The 25,717-nt window shown below is 37.8% G+C and overlaps 1 long non-coding RNA gene across 1 annotated transcript; it reads right to left on the bottom strand.

Moving 5' to 3' along the window:
* Positions 1 to 1,166: 1,166 nt before the first annotated feature.
* Positions 1,167 to 24,747, bottom strand: LOC121634140. Its single transcript, XR_006009193.1, has 4 exons — positions 24,624 to 24,747; positions 21,328 to 21,337; positions 7,146 to 7,149; positions 1,167 to 1,177 (listed from the first exon to the last, which is right to left on the bottom strand). It is a non-coding gene; the product is annotated as an uncharacterized LOC121634140 (long non-coding RNA).
* Positions 24,748 to 25,717: the final 970 nt, after the last annotated feature.

Below are 25,717 nucleotides of genomic sequence, written 5' to 3'. Positions count from 1 at the left end.
CTGTGAGATCCAACATGCCTTAGGGGAAGGTCTAAAAGGCCAGAAATGGCTTTACCTTTGAGAAAATGAGTCAGAATCAAATTAATTTTTGTCGTTGAGGAAGAATCTGTGACTCTGTTAAAGGGACATTGTGTGAGAATTACTTCCATCTAACGTTGAAATCGTGTATTGCATTCTAATGTATAGTACTTTCTAGCGCCTCATTTTCTCAAACACGTATTGTGTGCCGTGCAGGGCCTATAGGTAACCCTGGGTTACTAACATTAGTGGTGACAATGCGACCGTGGGGCTTCCACCCAAAGAATATCACTTTTCAGAAAAGAAACAAGTTCATTACACTAATAAAAAGAGAAAACTTGTTCCATCCAAAAATAATAGAATTTATTAAACATATACTTGAAAAAACAAAACAAAAAACAAAAACAAACAACAACAACAAAAAAAAAAAAACAGATTAAGATAAAAGCAGCTGAGGCTTAGTAATGGATGGGGCAGCTGGTCCAAGGAGGAGGCACCTCGGGTCACCCCAAACCACTCACTTCACATGCACACAGTTCCACCCAAACCAATAGTGCAGGAGTCCACATCAAGCAACACACAAACGAAGGGAGGTACCACCGCAAGAAATCCACCACCACCATGCAGAGTCCCCAGCTTCAGGAAAAGAAAGATAACAGTGACATAAAAGACAATGAGCAGCTCACTTCCACCGCTAAATGGTTAATTCACACACAGACTTGTGGGGGGCAAGTTTAAAGTAAAAAAAAAGAAAAAAAAAAAGAAGAAAATAAAAGAATAAAAGTAAATAAAAACACTCCTGGGCTAGTTGTGGAAGGGTGACACCAAAACAACGCATACCTCCTACACTCGAGTGTAAGAACACACTTACCAGCATCAGCACGAGTGTAAATCCAGCTTTATAGTACTTGTCGAGGAGAAAGCTGGCAACGTCACCATCCCTTTTAAAATATTTCTCCTTCTTGAGCTTCTCCTACCTGGGGAAGGCTAGACTGATGGTTTTTCTTGTATCGTCTGGTTATGCTGCCTTTTAAGGTCCCTTTTTTCCTTTCCTGGTGATAGTGAAAACAACTCCTGCATTTTTGTGAATAACAATTTAACAGATTTTCCAACTTGCCAGGGTAGTAAGCCTCTTGTTTATCTTCCTGTGTCTCAATCACTCTGCGCTGGCTTGCAGGGACTTGTGCTATTTGTCCCTTGCCGGTCGCTGTAGTTTAAAGATGGCAGACCGTCATGGCGCTTCCTTACTGGCTTACCCGTCATATGTATGAACAAATTTAAAATTCTTTGCTCATGAGAATGTGTCAAATCATTAGTGAAAGTCATAATACACCAATGATAACATACATACACATGCAAACATTGATTTTGGCCAGTAAACAACAGAAAATGTTACACAATGTCCCTTTAAAAAAAACAATAAAAGGAAGCCAGTGGAAGGTCACATTGGTTTGCTATTTTACCCGTTAGAATGAAACTTCTGTTAGTGTTATTAGCTCAGCCTGCTTAAGCTACTTCAGTGGAAACAAAACGATTCGGAGGACTGCGGGTGCAAAATCAGCTGCTTCAAAGGGGATACCGAAACATGAGCAGCACTGCAGTGTTGGCAGCTCGGGGTAAACACTGTATTCTATGGCAATTTAGTTAGTTCTGCCTAAATAAGTCTGAAAACTCTCCTTCAGAGCTAAACAGATGTGTAAGTAAGAATGTTTATTGTTTTAATCTAGTACAGTTTTTTTTTTTTGCAACAAAAACATTAATTTTATTTTCTTTCACATGTTTTCATTCAAACACTGAAAACAATTGCAATTATTTGCAATGTTAATTTTAATGGCTTTGTTTTGATTATTATTGGAAACAATATCTTGAGGTGCCAGATGATATTAGTGTTTAGGCTGTGGGTCAGAACTGTGCAAACATTGCTTTCGACATTAGTTATATACAGTTTTCATCTTAGTGAGCCTTCAGTAATTTTGATATTGTTGTGTGAACTAAATAAAGCCTAGATTTTATGCATTCATTAAAATTGCCTAGCCTCTACCAATTAAAAGTGAGAAATATTAAAAGACCCATACATTCAGGGTCTTTAGTTCAGATGCAGAGAGTGATAAAGAGGCAGCGACAGGTCAGTGAACAGAGTTTGATAAAATGAAATTTCTCAACCCCTACTTTAACTCTTTGTTTAATGATCATCCCCCACTTCAGATGTGGCCTTTTGTCCAGCCTCCATGTAGACCGTCATATGACATAATACTCATTTAATTAAAGCCTGTGCAGAAAGTAATGAGCTACCTGGTTGAGTGCCCTATCAGTACTTCTCTAAGCAGGTTTGACATTTACTGTATGTCCTCTATGTTGAGTTAAGTGTGTGTTCTCCCTCTGTAAGCTGGGCATGTTCACCGCTCGACCTAAGCTTGAAATGCTCTTTACGCCCAGACAGAAGGAGGGTGCCACTGAGCCTGAAAACACTCTGCTCCAGTCTTTAGCCAATAACGCTTGAAAGTAAAAAGAGAAAAAAGGTGGTGCAATAGTTGGTGAGACTACGGGACAGGCCATGATGAGCAGGGGGGGGATTAGTGCTGCAGGTTAAATAGTCACATAGGAGGGGGAGGGCAACATTAGATTAATCCTCCTGAGTATATGTTTAGCCAGTGTACAAAAACTGAATTATTCTAAATAAAGACAAACACAAAATTTGATTTTAATTTTAAAATACCACATATATGTTCATAACAAAAAATGTTACCTGTCGATGTCTGATGTGGAGTAAGAGGATGATGACATTCTGTGAAATGGTGCTATTCATAAGTAAAAGGCTCCAGACAGCTCAACTGCAATAATGTTCAAAAGTGATATTCACATGTATGCCAGCAAAAGTGAGACTACGTGATGTGGTTTTAAACACCATGCATCTCATTTCACAAAGAATCTTTTCATATGTGGTTAATGAGTAGTAATCCCCACTGTGGACAACCGAAGCTTTGTGCTGAAGCCTCATTATACAGTTTGCATGATGAGAGGGTGATTCCAAAAAGCTTAGAATATGCTGGGAAAATTCTCACATGATTTTGAACACAATTAGTGAAGCCTTTTTGGCACTGATCAATAAACCTGCTAACACCTGCAGAAATCTAGGTTTGGCATTCAGTGGAAAATTGGCCCCATGTCAAATGATTCTGCACCAGTTGTGAGTATGTATTGGTTTCAGCTTTGATCTGGGATTGATTGAAAAATAACACTTGGGTGCACATGCTAAATTTAATTAAAGGTGAAAATCAAGGCTGGTAGTGTGGGAACAGCTCACTTTTCTTTGCAGAAACACACCTTTATCAACTAGAAGATCATATATGGAGGCTTTGAAACTGACAGCAACAACATTAAAAAATGGTTCGATAGATTTTCGTCTTTTGCCATTTAAGAGTCTCTACTTAATCCTTTAGATCAGGGGTGCCCACAGTCGGTCCTCGAGGGCCGCTGTGCCCACTCGTCATTGCTATTCAGTTATTTTTCTACTAGACCTGAATTCATTGCAATATTCAAATGTTAGCTAAAGCCTTATGGGAAAAGTATTGTGGATTTGATTCTATTGGCAAGCCAGTAAACTCACAGCTGTTATAGCCCGGTTTCTTTGGCTCAAAATAACAGCTGGCACATTTATCCACAGTGTAATGTAGCTAAGAGCTCCACCTTTTCTGTTTGCATCAAAGGGGAAAAAAAACTTAATTGTGTGAAAGCTCATTATCATCACGTGTACAAACTTAAAATTAATCAGTTGAGATGAGCTTTAATCAGTCCCATAAAACAGAAGCAGTCATGTTTCATGCTGCTGTGTATTTATTGACGGTTTTCAGGTGATGTACTGTACACTCGGCTACTCGCCACCTTTTTCTTGGAGTAATTTGCTCTCAGCAGAAAAACTGCTGTTTAAAAAAAAATTGTTCTGTCCTCTGGTGAAACCCATCATCCAGATGTCATGGTGGAAAGTCACAGTTGCATGACGCAAATACTCCCCCCCCCCCCCACCCCCACCCCGACCACTACACTGATTTGTTCTTTCTCAATCCCTATCTCTTTCTCTCAATGGATTACAGACCATCCGCCTACTCACGTGCAGCTCTCCCAAGTTATTAATGCTTTTGGTTGCATTCACAGTTGCCCTTCGGTTGTAGTGACATTATGGATTAACTCAACGCCCTATATCGCTTTGCTACTAAGTCCACACATAAACGTATAATCATAAAAAAAAAAAAGATTCAGTTCCATCACAAGGAAAGTAGACTGTGTTTTCATGGGCTTGATATACTATAGTTGGAGTTGTATGTAAAATATCAAAATATATGTATACTTTTTAACAATAAAATTGGTATTTTCTTTTTGTTTTCATCTAGTAACTGGAACTATAGAAATAACAGAAAATGATAAGAGACAAACACATTTTCATCAATAAACACGAGATTCTCCGCAATGAAGCAAATATAGATTTTTAATTTTTTTTTAAATCAAAAATAAAAAAAGATAATCACATTTCTTCATGCATTCTTATTTTTTGTTATGACACTTGCAACGGAACTGTTGCCTCCTGCTTTTGTCAACACCTGGGGCCTGTTCCAGAAAGAAGGTTCAACTAACTCTGAGTCTAAAAAGAAACTCTGAGTTAACTTATTCTGAACTGAGCAAGTTTTCTGTTCCAGATCAGCTGATTTGAGTTGGTTCAATCTACTCTGAATATCTTTATCCAGAGATGAGAACCACAACAAAAACATCATTAATGGAGCCCCGATACCAGGATTCACAATGGCAACCGCTGACAAAAAGCTTGTTATTTTTCCCAGCTGGAGCAAGAGGATATTATTGAAGCATATGGACTATACAAAGAGGTAAACTGCTGCATATATGTTTAACTTCATTATAACTGCAGCATGTGGGTTAAAATATTGGTGGGTAGAACAAAACTTTAATTTTATGTAGGTCCATATATATGTATATATATATATATATATATATATATATATATATATATATATATATATATATATGTATGTATAAACTTAAGATGCAGGTCAAGATTACAAGATCACAGTGACACAGGGTGATAGAGAGGTAAACAGACACACACTTAAAAAAAACCACCAACCACGCAAGCCAGGCGAGAGAAGATAAATGGAAATCCTCCCACCTCAGAACACAGAGCCCCCTCCACCACCGCTGGGATTACGCATCTTGGATGATGTTTGATCAAAGTCAGCCCTGCTCCTGCAGAAATCCATGCAGGAGTAACACCAGAGCCGAGCAGCACCTCTGCTCTGTGTGACAGGTGTCATGTGTGATTTATGAGTTAGTTATGAGACAGCACGGTGGTCAGTTTGAGAAAGGTTGCAGCTCAAAATGAGATCACCACCACTCTAATTGACATGGGAAGGCTAGGGTTCACATGAAATTCACAGGAGGGAAGGTTTCTATTATATCTGTCATTTTCAGATGTTATCTCAGAAAGTGGAAGTTTATCAGCTTGTTACTTAAAATTAGAAAAAAGTGATAAATCTGATCAAATCCAGGTTAAATGTGAATCACAAGCTAATAGGGGTCCATATTCAGGCCTGAGATGTGTCTATGCTAATGCACTATTACTTTACTTTTCTTTATTGGGAACACGCTTTAAACACATTTTTATAAGTTTTCATAAAACAAATGTGACTACATACACATTTCTGTTGAATACTCAGTCCAGCTTTCTAATGCAAAAACTGTGTTACAAATCACTGTTACATTAACTCTCTTTAAAACTCACTCAATTAAGTTCACATATTTAAGGGTCATTAAGGTCACACAGTGTCACTGACTCTCCCGATTTGAAGGTGGTTGAAGTCATTGTCCTCTGTGACTTGTTTACCAGTGTGACTAAAGCTGTTTTAATCACAAATTCCAACATGTGAATTATTCTGAAACCTCCTGGGGAAGACAGTCAAGGCTGCATTGTGCACAGGTGCTGGGAAGGTGATACCTGAGGCCAACTCTTCTGCTCAGAGAGGGCTTTTCCACTTTAACATAGATGGTTTCTTTGACACCTCTCTGAAATCATTTGTCTTCTGTGTCCAAAATGTGCAAATTACTGTCCTCAAAAGAGTGTCCTTTGCCCTTGAGATGAAGATAGACTATGACCTGTAGAGTTGGCTATCCTGGTGCCATGCATTTATGAAGTAGTTGCTTTGTTTCTTCTATATAACAGTCTAAACACTCCTTGCTGCACAGCAGTGTGTACATGACACCACTCAGCTTGTGTTTGGGTGTTTTGTCCTTTGGGTGAACCAGCTTCTGTTTGATTGTCTATTTTGAAATGTAGTGGGATGTTGTGTTTGGAGATGGTCTATCTGAGTTTCACTCCTGCGACATACAGAATGATGAGTATCATTCTGACATGTTCTTCATCTCTTCTCTGTTCGTGTTGCCTTTTTCCAGATTTCCCAGCTAATTAGTTGAACAGCCAAAGTGACAAATGTGGAGCACCGCAGCTGCTGCTCCTTGCAACAAAATAAAACATCACTTTAGTAATATGACACAGTTATAAAAAAACTAATCACCACTTACATTGGAAATCTATGCAATTAAGTAATTAAGAGTTTGAGCATGAGTTTTAAATTAAAGTTGATAGCTTAATACAATTCATTTGTGCTCTGTCAGCAATGGATTTACATCTACACTGATCATTCAGCAAATCAGAAGAAGAAATGTATTATTTCTTTCTGCTTATACTGAAAACCACGTCCCTTTTCTGAGGTTTGACACACTTTACTCTGGGGCTTTGGTTCTTGTATGGTCTTGATGATGCTGGGTGTTAACATTTCTAAAACAGTGGTAATGGATCTTGCTCTTGCCGACAATTGTTGTAAAATGTTTGGGGGTGAAACTTGTGGACAAACAAATGTACAAAGACAATTTTCAAAATTACTTATAACTGAAGAAAGCTATAAAATGTTCTTTTAGGTGTTATCTTCTGTCCGCTTCTCCTGTGGCCTTGGTCTTGGTTAACAAACTTGTAAGTTTCTTCTGTTGTAAACTCAAGACGATAAGTGATACCATTACACCTACCAAAATAAAGGTTATCTCAGGTAAAAAGAAATCTCCATGACGAGACTCCATCCCAGTCAGAAAAGAAAAAAGAGAATGTCGGAAAGCCGAGCATATGTAGCATGAAACTAATCTCCATTTTCTTTATTAAATTTTCAAAGAGAGACTTAATGCATACAATCTGAAATTAAAACATGCAAGAGGCAAGGAGTGTTTTTTCTGAAATTAACACTAAGAGTGACGATAATAATTGTGCCCTGTTCAGCACAGTTGACAGGTTAACAAATGACCCTCCACTTGTTGCTTATGATTTTATCCACCAAAGCCTGCAATGACTTTGCCTCTTTTTTAACCGAAAAAATCTTAAATATCAGATGGACTAATAAGGTTCTCATCAAAGGTACCGGAAATGTCTTGTTACCTTCTCCACAGAAACCTGACTTCATTACAACTGAATTTCACCCAAATAATTAAAGCAATCTTGAAAATATTATCCAAAGCTTGAAACCTTCATCCTGTGCCTTGACAGTCTTCCAGCAAACTTTAAGAATGTTTCTTATTGTTTAGCCTCCGATCTCTGGCAGATTACTAATGAATCCCTGCTGTCAGGTTTCCACATGCTCTAGAAACAGCAGTTATCGAGCCACTATTGTGTCGCCACTATGTGGCCTTTGGCATTCACACATTTGAACACACAAAAATGACATGTGGAATGCCACAGGGATCTATTCTGGGGCCTCTTTTGTTCAACATTTACACGCTCACTCAGATTATGAAAAAAAAAAAAAAGATTAGTTACCATAGTTATGCAGATGACACTGTATAAGCAGAGAACCTGGGAATTACCGTCCTCTATAACAGTGGTTCCCCACCTGGGGACCGGGACCCACCAAGGGGGTCCCCCAAAGAGCACAGGGGGTCCTTGAGGCTTTGAACATTAAGAGGATCATAATGCAGTTTTCAGCACACAGTTTAATCTTCCGTATTGGAACTATATTAAATCATATTGTCCCTGTTTAATTAAGTGAGAAAAGTAAATAATGAAGTAAAAGTCAGTAGAAGTGAAAACTGTCAAAGAACATTTTAAAGTTGAAGAATTTGATGCTGTAACAACACCTTTAAAGATAAAATTATTAACATATTCTTGCCATTGTTATAAGTATACAATATCATTATTAAATGGCAATAACGCTGGTTAGAGCAGCCCCTGTGAAATATTTCTTGGGGCCCCCAGACACCTCTGCCAACACAGAAAGGGGGATCACATCACTCCTGTTTTGAGGTCTTTAGTCTTAGCTCCCTGTCTAACAAAGAGTTCATTTTAAAACTCTGCTGCTGGTTTATAAAGCTCTAAATGGTTTAGGGCCAAAGTCCTTCTCAGATCTTCTGGTAATCTATGAGTTTAGCTCATCAAGTGCAGGTCTGCTTTCTATTCCCAGAGTTAGGACGAAGCTGCTTTTAGTTTTCATGCACCATCCATTTGGAACAGTCTCCCAAGAACTGCAGGTCAGCTGAAACTCTGGCTTCTTTTAAATCAATTCTTAAAACATATCTTTATTTAATTTAATTTAATTTAATTTAATTTAATTTAATTTAATTTAATTTAATTTAATTTAATTTTATTTTATTTTATTTTTGTAACTTGTAATTTTCTTCCCTGCTTGGAGAAGCTGCTTGAAGCACCCTATTATGCTCTCATTATCTCTTCTAATTGTCACTTTTTATGTATATGTTTGCACTTGATTACTTTGCTTAAAGCACTTTGAGTTATTTTTGTCTGAAAAGTGCTATATAAATAAAGTCTGATTTGATTTAATGCTTGACTTCATTGATCTGCATTGATGTAAGTGAGTGGAGGGATTTATGTCCTGATGTTGGCTACAGCAATCTCTTTTTATTATGGTACTTCAAAGGTTTAGACTGGAGAGATTCAGAAAACAGAAGACATGATGAACATTGTTGATTGAAAGTTTTAGTTAAGACTTTGAGGAGTGCTGGCTTAAATTTTATGATGACCCTCTGGATTGTGCCAGCTGGGAGTGTTAGGGAACTAAGTACGAAATCCTTTTCACTCCTTTCACTTGTGGCACCCTGTTTCCTCCATTGTCTTTTCACTGACTTGGAAATCTATCTAAGCAAAACAGGTGTAGATGTTATTGGTTGTCTCTACGCCTAAACTGCACCTGAAAGAGAAAATAGCAGTGATAGACAAAAGGTTTCTACAGCAGCTGTAAGAGAATATGCAGAGGTATATCTTTTGTCAAAGTTTTTTTATATAATTTCTGACATAAAAAAAGATTTATGCACATTGTAACACACTCATAAACACCTTCAACTAACAGAAATCACAACACTATTAACACCGAATGCAACAAAACAATTGAAAATTCTCAGACAAGGGAGTTGCATTTTGCCTGTTGCTTCAACATTTCTCACCTCCTCCACATTCCTCTCATCTTAGACTGAAGGGAACAAGGGACTAAACCATCAGATACGTACAAAAGAGCACAAATGTGCCACAGGGGCGTGTGAGAGCAGGACACACTGTGGTTACTGCTTGGAAACAATGCATAACTATAAAATAAAAAGACACATTTCTAGTAAGTATTTGACAATAGATGCTGTAGAATTAATCACACTTTGTGACATTTACACATTTTAACAAACTACCAGAAGTCAAAAAGCCCTAAATATAATAAATCTCATGCAGAAAGTTGACTGGAAATAAAAAGCAACTCCACAAACGTACAATTAATGACTGCAACAGTCTGCAGCAGCAGTCTGGTGCTGTCAGATTTAGATAAACTGCCAAGTAGCTCTGTTCCTCACACCAGCCATGTGTGGTTTGTGTGCATTTTGAGTGGGTCAAGACAAACAAGTTAATAAGCCAACAGTGAACATTTGGCAAGTCCTGAGAGAAAGTCTGTGAATATGGAGACTCACAGAAGATAGCAAAACAGAATAAAAAATTAAGTACCAGTTTAGACTGTCACACAGCCCAGTTTTAAAATGAATAAAAAAACATGAAAGTATAAACACTTATCATCTTTTAAATCTTTATAAAAGTAGCATTCAGGGGAAATCTCTCCGCCTAGTCTGATACAGCTCTTAATGAATGTTTATGAATCTACATTGCTGGGCTACCGTACATGGACTCACTCAAAGCAACTTGGATGTTTTGTTTGGTTGAGAAAATATTGGCAAGCTAACAGCTGTCTGTAGCTAACTGGTGTGGTTTATATATAACATTTACTTAAACTGATGCACAAACCCAAAAAATATCCCTTTGACTAAAATACCTCTAAATGTGTATGGTATGTCCCTGAGTGTGGAGGTTGGGATCTAGTAGGGAATCCAAACATGACCACAAAAGGAAGACAAAACAATAAGGTAGAAAACCTTACCCTGTAGGCCAGTCTAGTGTGTGACCCTGTGCATTAAACGAAACTGAGCTGCAACATCTCAGGATGCTGCTGGGCAGTGGTGGCTCCAGAAATGCACATAAAAGATGGCACTGTGCCGTCAAACAAGTCTGGACCCCAGAGTTTAAAGTCGGCAAGTTACGTAGTGCATCTTTAAACATTAAATAATCCACTGTATGTTTATACATGGTACTGTTCCCACTTTGTTCTTATTATTGAGTCACATAGGAAGTAATGAATCTTTCAACCACTCAACATAGTGTAGCATGTCGAGCTCCACCATTTCGGGTCTGATCGGTAAGGTTGGGAACCCAATGGAAGGTTCCCAAAAAAGTGGAATGGTTCGGGTCAGATATTCTGGTACCTTTACTAGTTTTTGCTTCTGAAAATGTGAAAAAATGTGCAACAACCCATACCATATTGATCCCTACCCATTGGTGGAAACAGGGATAAAGTCAGCAGGGCCCCTATCTAAATGACCATGTACTGTATCTCCTTTATTCATTCTCTAAATAACCAATGACAGTTTTCTGTGAACATTTTCCCATACAAGTGTTAGAAGGAGAATATAACTTAAGTAAATGTCACAACATTATCAATTGTTTCCTTTAACAAAATCATCATATAGTGAAAGAGGCTTGGGGGCAGTTATAGACATCCTTTTTAATCATTTGTGTTTTCATGACAAATGTTGAGTACCAATATAGTATATGAAACCATTTTTATACGATCAGCATAATTTACTTAACCTTTCTTTTTACTCTAGACTAAACATGGAGAAGCAGAATTTAGCTCTTACGCTGCAAACAAACTACCAGTGGAGATTAGATTTTCACCAAATATAGATTTTTAAATCCAGTTTTAAAACATTTCTTTTTTTTTCTCATGTGTCTATGCATGGAATCTGCACCATATCTTTTAACTTATCTAGACTGTTGCTTGCTTGTAATAATTTTTTATTTAGTTATTTTATATGCTTTTACTATGATTTTTGCTCTTTATTGCATTTGTTTTTATGTTTGATATCTTTTCTTAATGTTCTTTTAAATGCATCTTCTGCAGCCCTTCAATGCTTTTAATATTTTATGCAAAGCACTTTGAATTGTCCTTTACATGAAATGGGCTACACAGATAAATTTGCATTGCCTTTGCCTATGACAAAAATGTATTGCTTTCTGGTTGAGTTTTGGAAATAGCATCACTATTAAGAGTAAAATATATTCCTTTTATGAAGTAAACATTATCTTCATGGATATAATTTTTATTATTATTCACCCTGCAGTGAGGTCGCATATTTTTCCAGTGTAACTATAATTATAAGTAGCTTTTGCCGTCATGAGAAAATGCTCCATCAGTGGTCGTATTTAGAAGGAGAACAGTCTCGTGGAGAGAATTTTTCCTCTGTTGTGATTTGGCTGTATAAAGATTTGTAAACTTGATGATAGGGATGAGAAACTGGTCATCTTGTTGACACTGAGCAAGTAGTTTGACACGTCAGAATATAAAATCAAGAACAGTTATATATATTTCCTTCTTAACTGATGATGATCTATCTCTCTGTGGAAGTAATTTAACACAAGAAGTGTATGTTTGAGGTAGAATTGTACAGCAATGTGAAACCTTAAGATGGGGATCAGCTTTATTGGTGGTGCGTGATGACTAGAGGTGTGGCATCATTCACAGAGGCAATAGAGATCCTGTTAATGTCCACTACTGCACCGTCAGCAGCTCTGCAAACAGCGCATTGGTAACTCAGTGCGAAGGACCTGCCAATAGGCAATTAATCTGGACTTGATGAACTTTATCAATAATGGAGAGGCTTGTTAAGTAATTTAGATGGCAGTGGTTCATGTGTGTGGTCCGTTTGCTGTTCCTGTTTCTACTTTAATCTTGCATTCGCACTGTTATGCATTCAGTTTCAATCTCAGTGGCATGAATGTTAACCTATGCAAGAAAAGTATTCGTGTGATCTAGATCAGTGGTTCCCAAAGTATTTTCCTCGAGGACTCCTTTCATGGAAATACTGAAAAGTCATGGACCCCCTGCCCCACCTCATGCTGAAACCATGCTGGTTTTATGCTTTCAAAAGTGAGATTCTCACCATGAATAATGTATTCTGGCTTACTCCTGTCCTTTGATAAAGCCAAAGTTAAATTAACAATAGCCTTACTTAAAAAAAAGAGAAAAGGACAATGTGTGAATAATCACAGTGGCTCTGAATATTCAAAACCTCAGACTCCAGGTCGAGAACCACAGATCTAGATGACAGCAGTACGGATGCTGGGGAGCATGTGCATGTGCTTGTGGCTCGTGTTTGTGAAAAGTCATAGCAGCTGCAATGTCCTAATTCCTGCTGATCCCATAATCTCCCAAACATTGGCGTGACAGTGGGAACAGGAAGTCGCTGCATTTTGGCACAGTAGCTGAAAAAGGCATCAGGTCCTGACAGGAACAAAAACAGACTCATTTATAGATATAAAAAGTCCTCTAATGTAAGCTGCTGCAACACTCATTTGAGCTGAAATTAGACCTAGATTCGAGACCAAATAATTCATCACTCTGCATCTGGCTCGTAATACCTGCATCCTGGGAAAAAGAAGATTCCCAACCATAGATTTTAATCAAGAAGTCTAAATTGAGACATTTGATTTGGTGGTCTAAAAATGACACCAAATTACTAAAGCCTCTAATTTGCACAGTATGTTTAAATCACAGTGTCAGCATCTAATTTCTGTTGGATCATTACAGTGTTCTTTATGCATATTTTTTTACAGAAGCCTCTCATGTCTCATAATTAAGTTTCAATCCTTCTACTTAAATTTGTGGATTCTGGGTTTTGAATTTTTGGGTGATACCGTTGTGCTTTTGCCCACCTCATCATTTCCACTCCACTGAGAGACACATATATCATGACCAAAGAGCTTTGTGACTGTCACAGTGCCTTTACTACAACCAGCAGTCTATAATTTACATCTTAGCCCCCAACCCTTTTCCTACACCGCCTCTGCTGTCTTGTATGTGGGAGCAACTCTCGTAAAACACCAGTGAGCTGTGGTGGGGTTGAGAGGTGTGGCAGGCAATAAAAGTCTGGAGCCAGCTGATGATAATGTGCTCACCAATGCACAGGGCCCCTATCAGGCTGTTTTATGGCCCATCATGCACAGCACACACAAACAGCCACACACACAAACACGTGTGTGCACAACCATAAACATTCACAGGTGCAATACGAGGCAGAAAGGAACAAATGTACATTTACTGTAACTACAAATTTTAAAAATGGTAATTGGTGCACAATGGCAAACAAACAAATAAGCATATTTGTTAAATGCCACGAAGGCAGACGCACAGACTCCCACTCTCACTATTACTGCCGTAAACGTTATGGATCAACGGCTGCTGACAGGCTGTGCATCATGCATTTGCGCAGACAAACATTTCCACAAGAAATGCATCAAATGCAGAATACAAACACCATTAATTCTTCGTGTAACTTATTTACAGCAAGTAAACATTTGGTTGCTTCCAAGATGAGGAAACAGACCTGAGAAAAAGAAAAACGCAACATTTCCATAATGCTACAGGCCCATTTTCAGGTATAGTGAGACTGATGTAAATTAAATGCAATATCAGAACTGAATCCAGTGATTTACAATGATTTTCATTAACAATATTGTCTTGATTTTTTGCTATTCTTTAAAAATCTAACAGTGGATGTTGATAAAGTCATATGGATCCTTTTTCATCCTGCTAACACCACACCTGTCTTCAGGGAGACTATATACTGGAACTGATAGATATACTCAGAACACTGAAGACAAACCCACTAAGGCATGTAATGAGAATTGGACTGGAAGGCAGCTTGACACTGACAGTGCCTTCCATTTGTACTCGAAGTCAGAATGTTTGTGTTTCAAGTTGAAAATATAGATTTCTTTCTTTCTGATGCTAAGTATCTAAAGTGCTTGAGCAAAGAACTATTTACTGATTATATTTAAAGCAGTCCCACTGAACTTTGGCTGAGATTCAAACTTTGGCATCCTCTAACAAAGGCTAACTCTCCAGCAAGTAAAAGTCAGTCCGATATTAACCCTTGCCTTATCTCTTAGCTCTGTCACTTTCTCTCTTTCTTTTACTTGCTTCCTGGCTGGTGTGTTTATATCTACTTGCTTATGCATGACACGGCGCATAAAGCGAAAGCTGCGACATCACACGGCTTCCCGGAAGAAAAATATGTATCGTGTGCATTTATGGTGTGTCTTTAGTGTTTATGTCCAGTTGTTGGCGTGTGATGTAAAAACATGTGATACTCTGGGCTGGATGCTGCAGGGCAATGATTAGGTCCAGGAATGTACATAATGAATGTCAGTGTGCCATCAAAACGAGTCAGAAGCACAGAGTTTTAGTTTAGAAACTTAAGCAGTGTTGCTTTAAGCGTATTGCAGATGGTGGCATGAGTTGTGTGTGAAATTACCATTAATGAGAGCACATTATTTATAGAGAATACCTTGCTTATTTCAGCAGAATGACAAACCACATTCTTCAAAATATCATGGCTCTGTTGTAAAAGAGTCAAGAACTGTTATGCAGTAAAAACATCTGGTAGATTATAAAACAGGAGCTAAGAAGAAAAGGCTTGAAAGCTAATATCTTGTCATATATATATATATATATATATATATATATATATAGCTGCAAGACCCATTTTTTAATAAAACCCTTTAAGTGTTTGGAGACTGAGGGAATCAGTTGATGTAGTTATGAGAGCAAAACTTTTTTATTATTGTTCTGCTTAAGTAAGGGATAATGCCCGACGAGGTGTCCATTATCATAAATTAATAAATGACGCAGATGTATAACTGTCCAACATATATATATGCAAATATTTCACTTTGAATTCACTTTTATGTGACATGCACAGTTCTGCAGAGATGCTGAACTGGCACGTAAGGCGGATGATGCTCACACACTTTAAACTGTATGTACGATATACATGTGACTCATTGATGGATCACTCCAACAGTGGACCCCGCATGTAATTAGGACCCAAATGGCTTTACAGTGACTAATTATTGATGCAGCCAATATGTGACAGCTGCTAATAAATACCCATGCTGGCTGGATCGTACAGACAAGGACCCCATTAATGATCCACTGAAAGGCGATGGGAAAAGGTGATACAGCTAGAGGGGCGGGAGGAGCAGAGGAAAATTATATAGTAGGAGCTAAAGTATGCCATGTATATAGTACCCTGTCATTGTAGTGCTGAGATGACAATGATGTATTGTCCTAATAACATGGACACAGCTCAGGTACAGGAGCCAAAAGAAGAAGGATATTTATTTCACTTGTCCTCTGGACATCTAAAACGGCACTAAAGGCATTGAAGTATTCTTTTTGCTGTTTTCTCAGTGATCCACAGTTTTGTGTGATTATTTTTTGTGACTAAAAAGAAAAGTATAAATGTGCATGTTGTATTCTTTTAACAATGTATATGGTGAGACTTTCTGTAGATTTTGTCTAAGTTCTGTGGAAAAACAATAATACCAAAGCTAATGATAGCAAAATAAATAAACAGAACAAAAACTTTTTGAGTTTATCTAAAAGCAGACAATTTATGTCTTTGGATGAGAAACACTCTCATGCAACTCATCTGCAGAACACAATCATTTTAGAAGCATACTGATTGCAGGAATTTATCCATTTTATTTATCCATCAGCATTTCAAACACGTACAGAAAATAGCTAGAATGAAATTTAATAATTGATAATCACACAATTATTATGTCACCAAAGCGTATAAATGCTACAATTTTCCCAAACACAAACAATCTTTTGTCTTTCAGTACTAATTCCACTGTTTCTTTCCATATTATTTTTCTTTAATCTTTTAAATTTGTCCTTCTTTGCTTCAGAACAATATATCAGAAATTGTGCAGAACCTGCAGCCTCAGTCGCCATGACAGGGTGTAGGACTACAAGGTGACAGACAGTAGGGTGGATAAAAAGGACACAATTATAAAAGTAATAAAAAGAACTGCCAGTGAGGGATAAACCGAAATGACCTCTCAATGAATGAATGAATGACAGGAAATAATATTCTGTTAAAAAAATAAGGAAACCAGGCAAATTACATGTGTAGGGACTAATAGCAGTAATACATTAATTAAAAAATTAGAAGATTAGAAAAAGTGGTTTTCTTCTCTATCTCCATTTTATCAGTTTCTTTGCTTGTTTTAAAACATCATGTCCTCCGATTGATCTGTTCCTACCCTTAAAAACCACATGCATAACAATATTCTGTAAGGTTTCACTCCCACAAGCAAGAGAATAGGATTATAACTTGCATGAGCTTATCCACATTGGATACGACGTCATTCTCAAGTGTTCAATTTAAAATGGCACAAAATCCATATAAGGAGAAAGAGGGGTTGACAGTGTGCAGAAACACACAGCATTATGACTCATACGCCTTTGTGTGACTCAAAATTGAGACCGTCATGATGATGCAGGTGTTTTACGTAGTTAATAACAAAACATTGTAACTTTCTGATTGGTTGTTGGCATTAAATAGGTAACTTGGTAAGAGTTAGAAAATGATGGTCAGGCCTAAAACACTTTTTTTTTACACCCCATCCATGTTCATGCTGACAGCCGATCTTCCAGTTTAATTAAAAAGAAAAAAAAAAAAAACAAGAATAACTTTGGAGTAGGGAAAGAGAGGAAGTCCTCTTTAGGCTGTACTGTGCTTTGGCTTCTTCCTGAGCCGGGCGTTACAGAGAAAAATAAATAAAAAATACTTTGTGGGAGAAAACTCAAGAGTTCATGGAGTTCGTGTCACATCAAGAGTTCATGCAGCACCAAGCCCTCAGAGGAAAGGATGGAGTGATGTTTTCCACGTCTGTTTGATGCTGCAGTCATATAAACCGCTCTTCTGCCAACTGCCTGTGTGAAGCATTTTCCCCAAAGGAGGCAACGAGCATTAAATCTTTTACATGAACGAATCTTTTTACTTACATGCTTCTGAACAGGAAAGTGAGCAAAGTTTTTTAGTAAAGGGGGGACTGTTACTGCAAACCAGTGGAAAATGATAAAGTAAACAGTGAATTAAGAGCACAACATGACATGAACCTTAGCCTTCCTCAGAGTTGGCATTCGTAATCCTGTGTACGGTACAATTCTCTGTAGTATTGTCTCTTTAATCATTCTTTGACAATACTCTCCCATGTCCTAGAAAACAATATATCCCTCAATAACGCTGTCAAGACTCATTCATCACTGCTAACCTTGGTAGGCCACCAGGCTCGGATCTTTACTTGTAGATCCATTTGTTATTAAAAAAAAATACAATTCACATTGAACAAACAATTGCTCCGAGGGTCCTGAAGTATGAGCTAAAAAGCAATTAGCTGCTCTGAATCAGTTTAAGGCTGGAAAACAAATGAGAATACTGATTATTGCATGAGTTGCAGATGCATTAAAATACTTATTGGAGATTCATTTGAGAACCGATACTGAAGTAGGTCCTTTAATTTGTCCAAAACATGACTATGACAAAGGTTTTTAAGTCCTGTGAGGGTTGATGAAGTTTCTAGATGTTCTTAGTTGTGCCACTAAAGCCCTTGCATTGGCACTAATGAAACAGTTTAGTGTTAAAAGCTCTTGGTGGAGAAAACTACAGAATACATTAGTATTTTAAATGAAGAAAAACAAATTCAATGACAAAAAACAAAAACAAAAACAAAAACAACAAGCTTTCCCACCGACATGTTCGGTCAAATTGTGGTTGTACACCTGGAACAAATACTATAATGGTGTACCTCAATAACAATTACATTTGTAAAGCCTATTTGTTGAAATGCCACAAGATATTTGTGGACTTGAGTGACATTAATGGATTGAGCTGCTTTATTTAGCAGGTCAAGTGAGGAGAGAAGATGGGCTGCTGTAAAATTTAATCATGTGGAGTAAATCAGGCGGGATGTCAGCTGGAAACATGTCACTGCAGGGAAACAAAAACTGTGTGAAGTGCAATATCATCTCTCGGCTATGCACACTCTACACAGACAGGCCAAATCTCCTGAATGCTTCAGAGCATGTCTGGCACATAAATGTGTTTTATGAGACGAGGGTTAATCTCTAAATAGGTTATCTGTGCCGAATGTTGGAGTTTAGCAGACAGCAGCAGATCTGAAGACCATCAGTCTCACTATAATGTGTTGTGTCCTCACACAGAGCAACTGGTTTTGTTGTTTGCATCCCCTTCTTTTCTAAAGAAAATGTGATAAATACTCCTCTGTATGATCTATATGTGACACAGAGATGCATTAGAAGCCCTTAAGCTGTTAAAATCAATATTCTTTTTGAATGTTTTCATGCAGCAGGGTTGAATAGTTCATTGCCTCCCACAGTAGCACACTAATAAAGAGTTATATGCCAAGGTTCAGGCATTTTCCATATTTTACACAGAAAAGAAAGGAAATATAACCCGTGCAGCAAAGTGGAAAAACTAGAAAGCTCTTCAAATGCACTCAAAAGTTCTTTTTTTTTTTTATTAACTTAAAAATGCATTGAAAAGTGGAAGGGTCATAGCCAGTAATCTCTCCTCTTTGTCAGAATACTTTTGTAGCAATTCATTTATACCTTTTGTCTCATTCTGTTTTTGAAGTAGCTTTGGTTCAAGTGATATGTTTAAGCTGAAATGTAAACTAAAGTGTTCTAATTATTTTGCACAGAAAAATGGAAAGAAGATATTGGCTGTGGCTTTATAGTTCTCTTCTTGACACAAGGGTGGTGTCAGTCTTCTCTTTGCAGGGGAGAAAAACAACAATAACATCCCTCTTAAGAGCTTGTTTCTCCCAGGATGTGTCCTTCAGTTATTCTGGCCTTGTAACTGGAAGTTAACTCAGCTCTCATTCATTATGACTTCCCATCAGCGGCAGAGCTAGAGGGATGGCCAAGGTTGCGCTGGTCACCTCTGAAATCTGATTTGACACCTTAGGTGCCAACTCAGATGATTGACAGGTCAGTGGATAAGGAGGACAGAAACATCTTCCTAGACCAGTATCACTTCACAAGTTTGAAGTAAACTTTAGTTTCCTAACTAGTCACCTTTACAAATATTGACATTTGGCTGCACATTTCTTGAAGTGATTTAGTCCCTGTGAAAGTACAGCTACCAATAAAATGTAAGGCTTTTAACCTGATGTTAGCATGAAGCTATCTAGCAGTGCTAATCTAGTTATATGCAGCATGCATGGAGCTAGCCATGCAAGTCACTGTGGTCAGACAAAAGGATCCAGTCTACTACTATCACCAACCAAATCTGGTAGGGGGACAAGCCATTGATCCCCCTTTCACCACATCAAGCGCCGCTGTGCCCCAAATCAAAAACTTACCTTTTTATGGACCTTTTTGAACTTGTTATAGATATTTCCACTTGATGATCCAGATTATTAATGTAAAAATGTTTTATTTCTCATATCTTTCTAATGTGACCTTAGCAGATTGTGTTAGAGAGAGGAACACAACAATTTCCTTTTAGTATAATGTGGGAGCCACTGCTTCCCATTGTAAGAGGATATTGAATTTATTTTGGTGCCCTATCATTTTGGGAAGCTATTTTTTTTTCTTTATTAAATGGTCAAGCCTGGTTCTGCTATCAATACTGTGCCGTGGAGGAATTAAAAATTTAGTAATTACTATCAGCTGAATTACCTGGAAGAAAAAACAAGTTAAATAATCCATTTTAAGAAATTGAGGATTTAATGTCTTGGGAGCAGTGATTTGACAGATATTTAAAAATAAGTCTTAAGTATGTATTTAAGTTTAATTATTTTATGCAATATGTGGATTAGATCTTTTTAAAATTACCATGGAAAAAACTGTTTAACATACATCTCAAACCAAAATTAAGATATTCCACAACCCCATGATTTGAAAAATGAGCTAATCCACGTTTCATTTGTGCACTTAGGTAGCAAAGGCTAGCCTGTGTTGTCTAGAGGAGCTGCTTTGGCTAAAACTGCTGAAAAATTTAATGCTGGATCATATAAAAAGCTGCCAGAACACACAATGCAATGCAAATGTTTGAGATCAGTTTGTGTAGACTGCAGACTGATCAGGGCCCCCAAACTGATTCTTGCTAAAAGCACATACAACCTGGACATCAGAACTGAACCAAGAAGCAATGGGTCAAGGTGGCTTGGTCTGATTGTTCATACTTTCTTTTACATCATGTAGATGGCCAGACCTGTGTGCACTGCTTACTCCCTAGGGAAGACTTGGCACCACAATGCAAAGGGACAAAGTTAAGGTGGCAGGGGTAGTGTGAGTTTTTGGGCCATATTTTGCTGGAAACCTTATTTTGTGGATATTACTTTGACACATACCATCTACCTAAACATTGTTGCTGACCAAGTAGACCCTTTTATGAAAATGGTACTTCCATAATCTCAGTACAATCAAGCTTTTCTCCGGACATAAAACTGATGCATGGAGGCCCCACCTCGCAACTTAAAGAAGTTAAAGGATCAACTACTGACAGTTTGGTTCCAGATAACATGGCAAAGCCAGGATGTCTGACGGGATGCATGAACTCTTTGATATTTGGCAGGTGGTTATAACACTATTACTCAGCAGTGTGCATTGAAAGGATAAAAAATCGCGAAAAAATATGAACAAACTCAAATGACTGTATCTCAGTTGTTGCAGGGAAATTATGCTTATTTCACCTTTCGGGCCCAATTATAAAAATAAAGTTGTGCTCTAATCCTGTAGCCTTTATGGCCTGAGAATGCAGAACTCAAAGCAATAATTAAACTGAAGGGTGGCTTTCTTTGATTATAGCCACAATATTGCTGTTTCTCCTTTTTACTGCTGTGTTACATTCAAGGCTTCCTTGCAGAAAACTAATTAAGTTTTAATAAAGAGTCCTCACATGATTTATAACAGAGGGGTCTCTGCTTCAGAGTAATTTGTTATCTTTGATTTTCATGATTTAACAAAACAACTACAATGGCAAATAAGGAGGGGAAGCCATGTGTAATGAGTTCTCAGTGCTTTGAAATCAGCTGAATCTCAATTAAAGAACTCACATCATCAGTTTGTGGAAAAGCAAGTAAATATGCACAAGCCACAAAATCATTTTAGCTTAGTAAAGTGAAAGAAATGCAGTTATTATTCTGCAGAAGAAGACACTGATTGCTCTGGATACATCAGCAGTTCTAATGAAAACTGACTGAAAGACAGTTCTGGGTGTTTAATGCTTCTGGGGTTCCCAACAGCCTCCCAAACTTTAGGGATAAGTTGGTTGTTTCAAGTCAAAACCCATTATACATGTTGATGTAAAATCTTATGTTCAAGTAATGTTTTCCTGTCTCTTTTGCAAGGTTTTAAATATCATTCTAATCAATAGAGCTCCAGCAGTGCTCAGAGCTCCAATTACAGCTACATGAGTCAGCGGTGATAATGATCGCAAAACCACCCTGAAAATGAAAATATGCTTTTTGAATTGACTCACAAATGTTTAGAAACAGAAACATAATATGACTCATCTTCTTGCTTCTGTGAATGTTTGGCCAGAATTTCTAAAGTCATCTATAATTTTTCTTTTTAATTTCCAGATTTTGTTGTTTTTACATGGTCAGTACCTGGCAACCCTATTTTTAGGGAAATATAGAAGAGTGTAACACATTTTGTAACCACCAGAGTTAAAGTTATTGCTTGAAGAAGTATTTCCACTTCAAGCTGAAAGCTTCTGTTTATGTCTTCCAGTCACTTTTAAGGCATATTCACAGACTTTTGATAATGGTTGGGATGGTAGACCACATAACACCAAACAAAGGAAGCAAGGAAAAGAAAGAGAGAAAGTGAGTACAGTAGTGTTGCTTTAAGGTCTATCCACAGACTTTCTATGATCCGGTTAGGAGACCCTTACGATCTTGGCTAAATCTTTAGCTTGAGTCTGTCGAGGTTGTCCCTTTTAAATAGATATTATTATACTGTGGCAGAAGCAACTTCATTCAATTCTCAGATTTTTAGATGGTGTGTTTTCTGTTGAGATGGAATAGAAACACCACGAAGAACACTGTTGTTTATATGCCATGCCTGTAAGTGGTGCTGTAATGCTGCCACAAAAATACATCAGAACAGAGAATAAGACATGCAGCATGCACTTAAGATGAAACAAAAGTACAAATAAGAAGGAGCTGCAGGAGAATCAAGCGAAATAGTAAACATTTATGAAGGCTGATAATGAGGTAGAACTTCTGCATGTCATGGCAAGTAGCTTCTGCAGCACAATGCACCAGTGTTGTGGAGTTTTCATATGTGGGTTGAGGGAAACATTAGGCTGTGGTGATATTTGTTTAGGAATGTTACAACCTGGCTTTGATAGGGGAAAAGGGGTGGCAACATTAAAGATAAGAAATGAAATTGTAAAGGTAAAAAGACAAAAACTCAAATCCTAACAAGCCCAACAAAAGGGCTATAATAGTACTTTGTTTTAAACATACAATTCCAAGGCCTAAGGCCATTCACAAAACTAACAACAAAGACCCAAAATAGTCCACCTAAACCTTTTTCCAAACCTTCACAAAAAACTTGACCTGGCACACTGTGCAACAAAACACACACACACACACACACGTACACACATCCCCAAGACAAAGACTTTAAATGGCAAGCTGCTCAGAACGATCACAGCAGCCCTGAATGATTGTCAGCAGCCTGCTTAAATAGTGGAGCTCCAGGTGGATGTCAGACAATAAGGCCAATCACAGGTGGGTGATGACAGAGCCAGGCAATCACGAACGGGTGATGGCACAACCAAGGAACTCCAGACAGCCAGACAATCACCTGGCTGCAACCAAACACAGTGATTTACATATATTCACAAAGGCCAAAGCCTGAGGCTGTAACAAGGAATCATGTGCATGAATTGTAAACACCAATTTGAAAATGAAGCGGTTTCAGATTGATTTAATTTGGGACCCAGGCACCCGAAACACCCGTTCCTTGTGGACAAACACCCAAACATCAAAAAGCTTTAGCACAGAGGTAGAGAATTCTGGTCCTCAAGTGCAGCAGTTCTGCCGAGTTTTAGATGTTTCCCTGTTGACTGAGCAGAACTTGACAAGCTGCTAGATCTATTTAATTTGATTATGGTGAATCAGAGCAGAGAAACACCAAAAATATGCAGGACCAGAGTTGCCTATCCCTGCTTTAGCAGATACACTAAACATGTTTCTATGTGGATGTGATCCAAATGCATCTCCTCCTGCCTCATGTTACCAATTTTCTTTGCTGTTATCAGAAAGTAACACCAGCCTGCAGGACATGTTTACAAAATCCATCAGCCTTCTGGAGGCTTCACTTGCAAGCCTCTTATTATGAATTTTGTGGTGAGGTTATTATTATTATTTTTTTTTTTGGATGACTTCAATGTCATTTTTATTGGATGACATGAAGAACATTTTTGTGTAAATGAGGCTACACAGCAGATGAATGTAAAATCTTTAAAAAGGTCTTTCACAGTCGAACAGGAGATTTGATTCTGCTTTTAAGCACGCAGTTTTGTGAAAGCTTTCTTGACCTCCACCGCTCCAGCCAGCAGCCAGATTTTTAAAAATCCTTTAACCCCCTGGACTTTGTTTTTTTTTTTTCTTCTTTCACCTAAAAGCCATTTGTAGATTCAGTCACTAACTGCAACAGAACTGTAAGGCAAAACTCAACAACCTTGGGTTTCATGGGAGAATTTAGAAATGCAGGATGTCTGTAGATAGGCAGGGAGAGATTTGAACTCAGCACAAAGATGGAAAGGGTTATGTTTTTACCTCTACTTGAAGAAACATTTTGTAACAATTATTGGAATCCAGCATCAGACTCTTCATACCACAGTGAATGCTATTTACCAGATGGCAAACCACCTTTTGATTTTATTGTGCTCTGAATAAAACTCATGATCAGGAGCGTTGTGGAGGATGGTGTTCCACCATCCAAAAGCAAATGTTTACACGTCCAGCACGTAGGGGTGGGCATCAGTCACAGTTCGTAGGACATGGTGGTGATAGAGTGTTTTTTTTTTATATATATATATATTAGTGGGTCACTGCTGACTGAAAAAGGAAAACAGGGTTAATATTTATCCTACAGTGTGTGTGTGTGTATGTGTCTGAGGAAAGTTGCAAGTGTTTTCGCTCAGAGATTCGATAATGCTAAAAATAAATCTTCAGATGTGTGTGTGTGTGTGTGTAAGCAAAAAACATTCCTCATTGCAAGCAGAGTGTCACTTAACTTCAGAAAATGCGTCCTTGTGCATATATTGAGCATTGTGAAGCAGAACAAAACATTTCCTCAGACTGATCAGATTATTTGATAACTTGTATATTTTCTCATGAAGGATGAGAAATGGAAGAAAAAGAAAATGTTCTCAAAAACTGTTGTTTCTCAAAGTCAGTTGTCCGTACACGCCTCTTGTGTAGAGCAGACTTATCAACAACATGAATTTAAATAAATGACTGAACATGGATAATGTACTTAAAACAAAATCATCTGGCTATTTAGTAGGTTTTTTCGTTTTTTTTCTTTCTGCCTGCAGTCACATTCTGTCTGCTACAGGCTCAGTGCTTCTCTATGTTTTTCCAGTCAGAAACCTTTATAGTATTTTTAGATCTCAGTTCAGCTTCCTCTTATTATTATTATAATTATTATTATTATTATTTAATTTTTTTAAGCAGTCTTTTACCCTTTTTTTTTATTTGTTTTTCTTTTTTTCCTTTGGACTCAGAGTTCCTTCAGCAGGGAACACACCATCCATCCAGAACAAAATTCTATTGAATTCTTAAAACTCATAAAAATAAAATTACTTATAAAATCAAATAATTCTCCTGTAACAGAGGGCAGCTGTTGCTTAGAGTCTATGTTGCCCATTTTTACCACAACATGGGAGGGGGGGTCCCCTTACAGTCGTGAACATCTTCACGGACTCCGAGTAATAAGTTTACCCGGCCACTCTTACTCAGTGGCCTACCACCGGGGGACCTCTGCGGACACAGAGGAATTAACCAGCTGCAGGCCTGTCTTCCGCAACTAACACCTCTTACGCCCACACGGCCAGACTCTCACAAGCCCAAACAGACCCCTCTGTCTCCAAACCAGCTTCACAACTTAATTAAACAAAGTACTTTTAACTCACCAGATTTATCGTTCAG

Source organism: Melanotaenia boesemani, chromosome 2 (assembly GCF_017639745.1).
Source record: "Melanotaenia boesemani isolate fMelBoe1 chromosome 2, fMelBoe1.pri, whole genome shotgun sequence".
Lineage (NCBI taxonomy): Eukaryota > Metazoa > Chordata > Actinopteri > Atheriniformes > Melanotaeniidae > Melanotaenia > Melanotaenia boesemani.
This window is presented reverse-complemented; position numbering and strand designations above follow the sequence as displayed.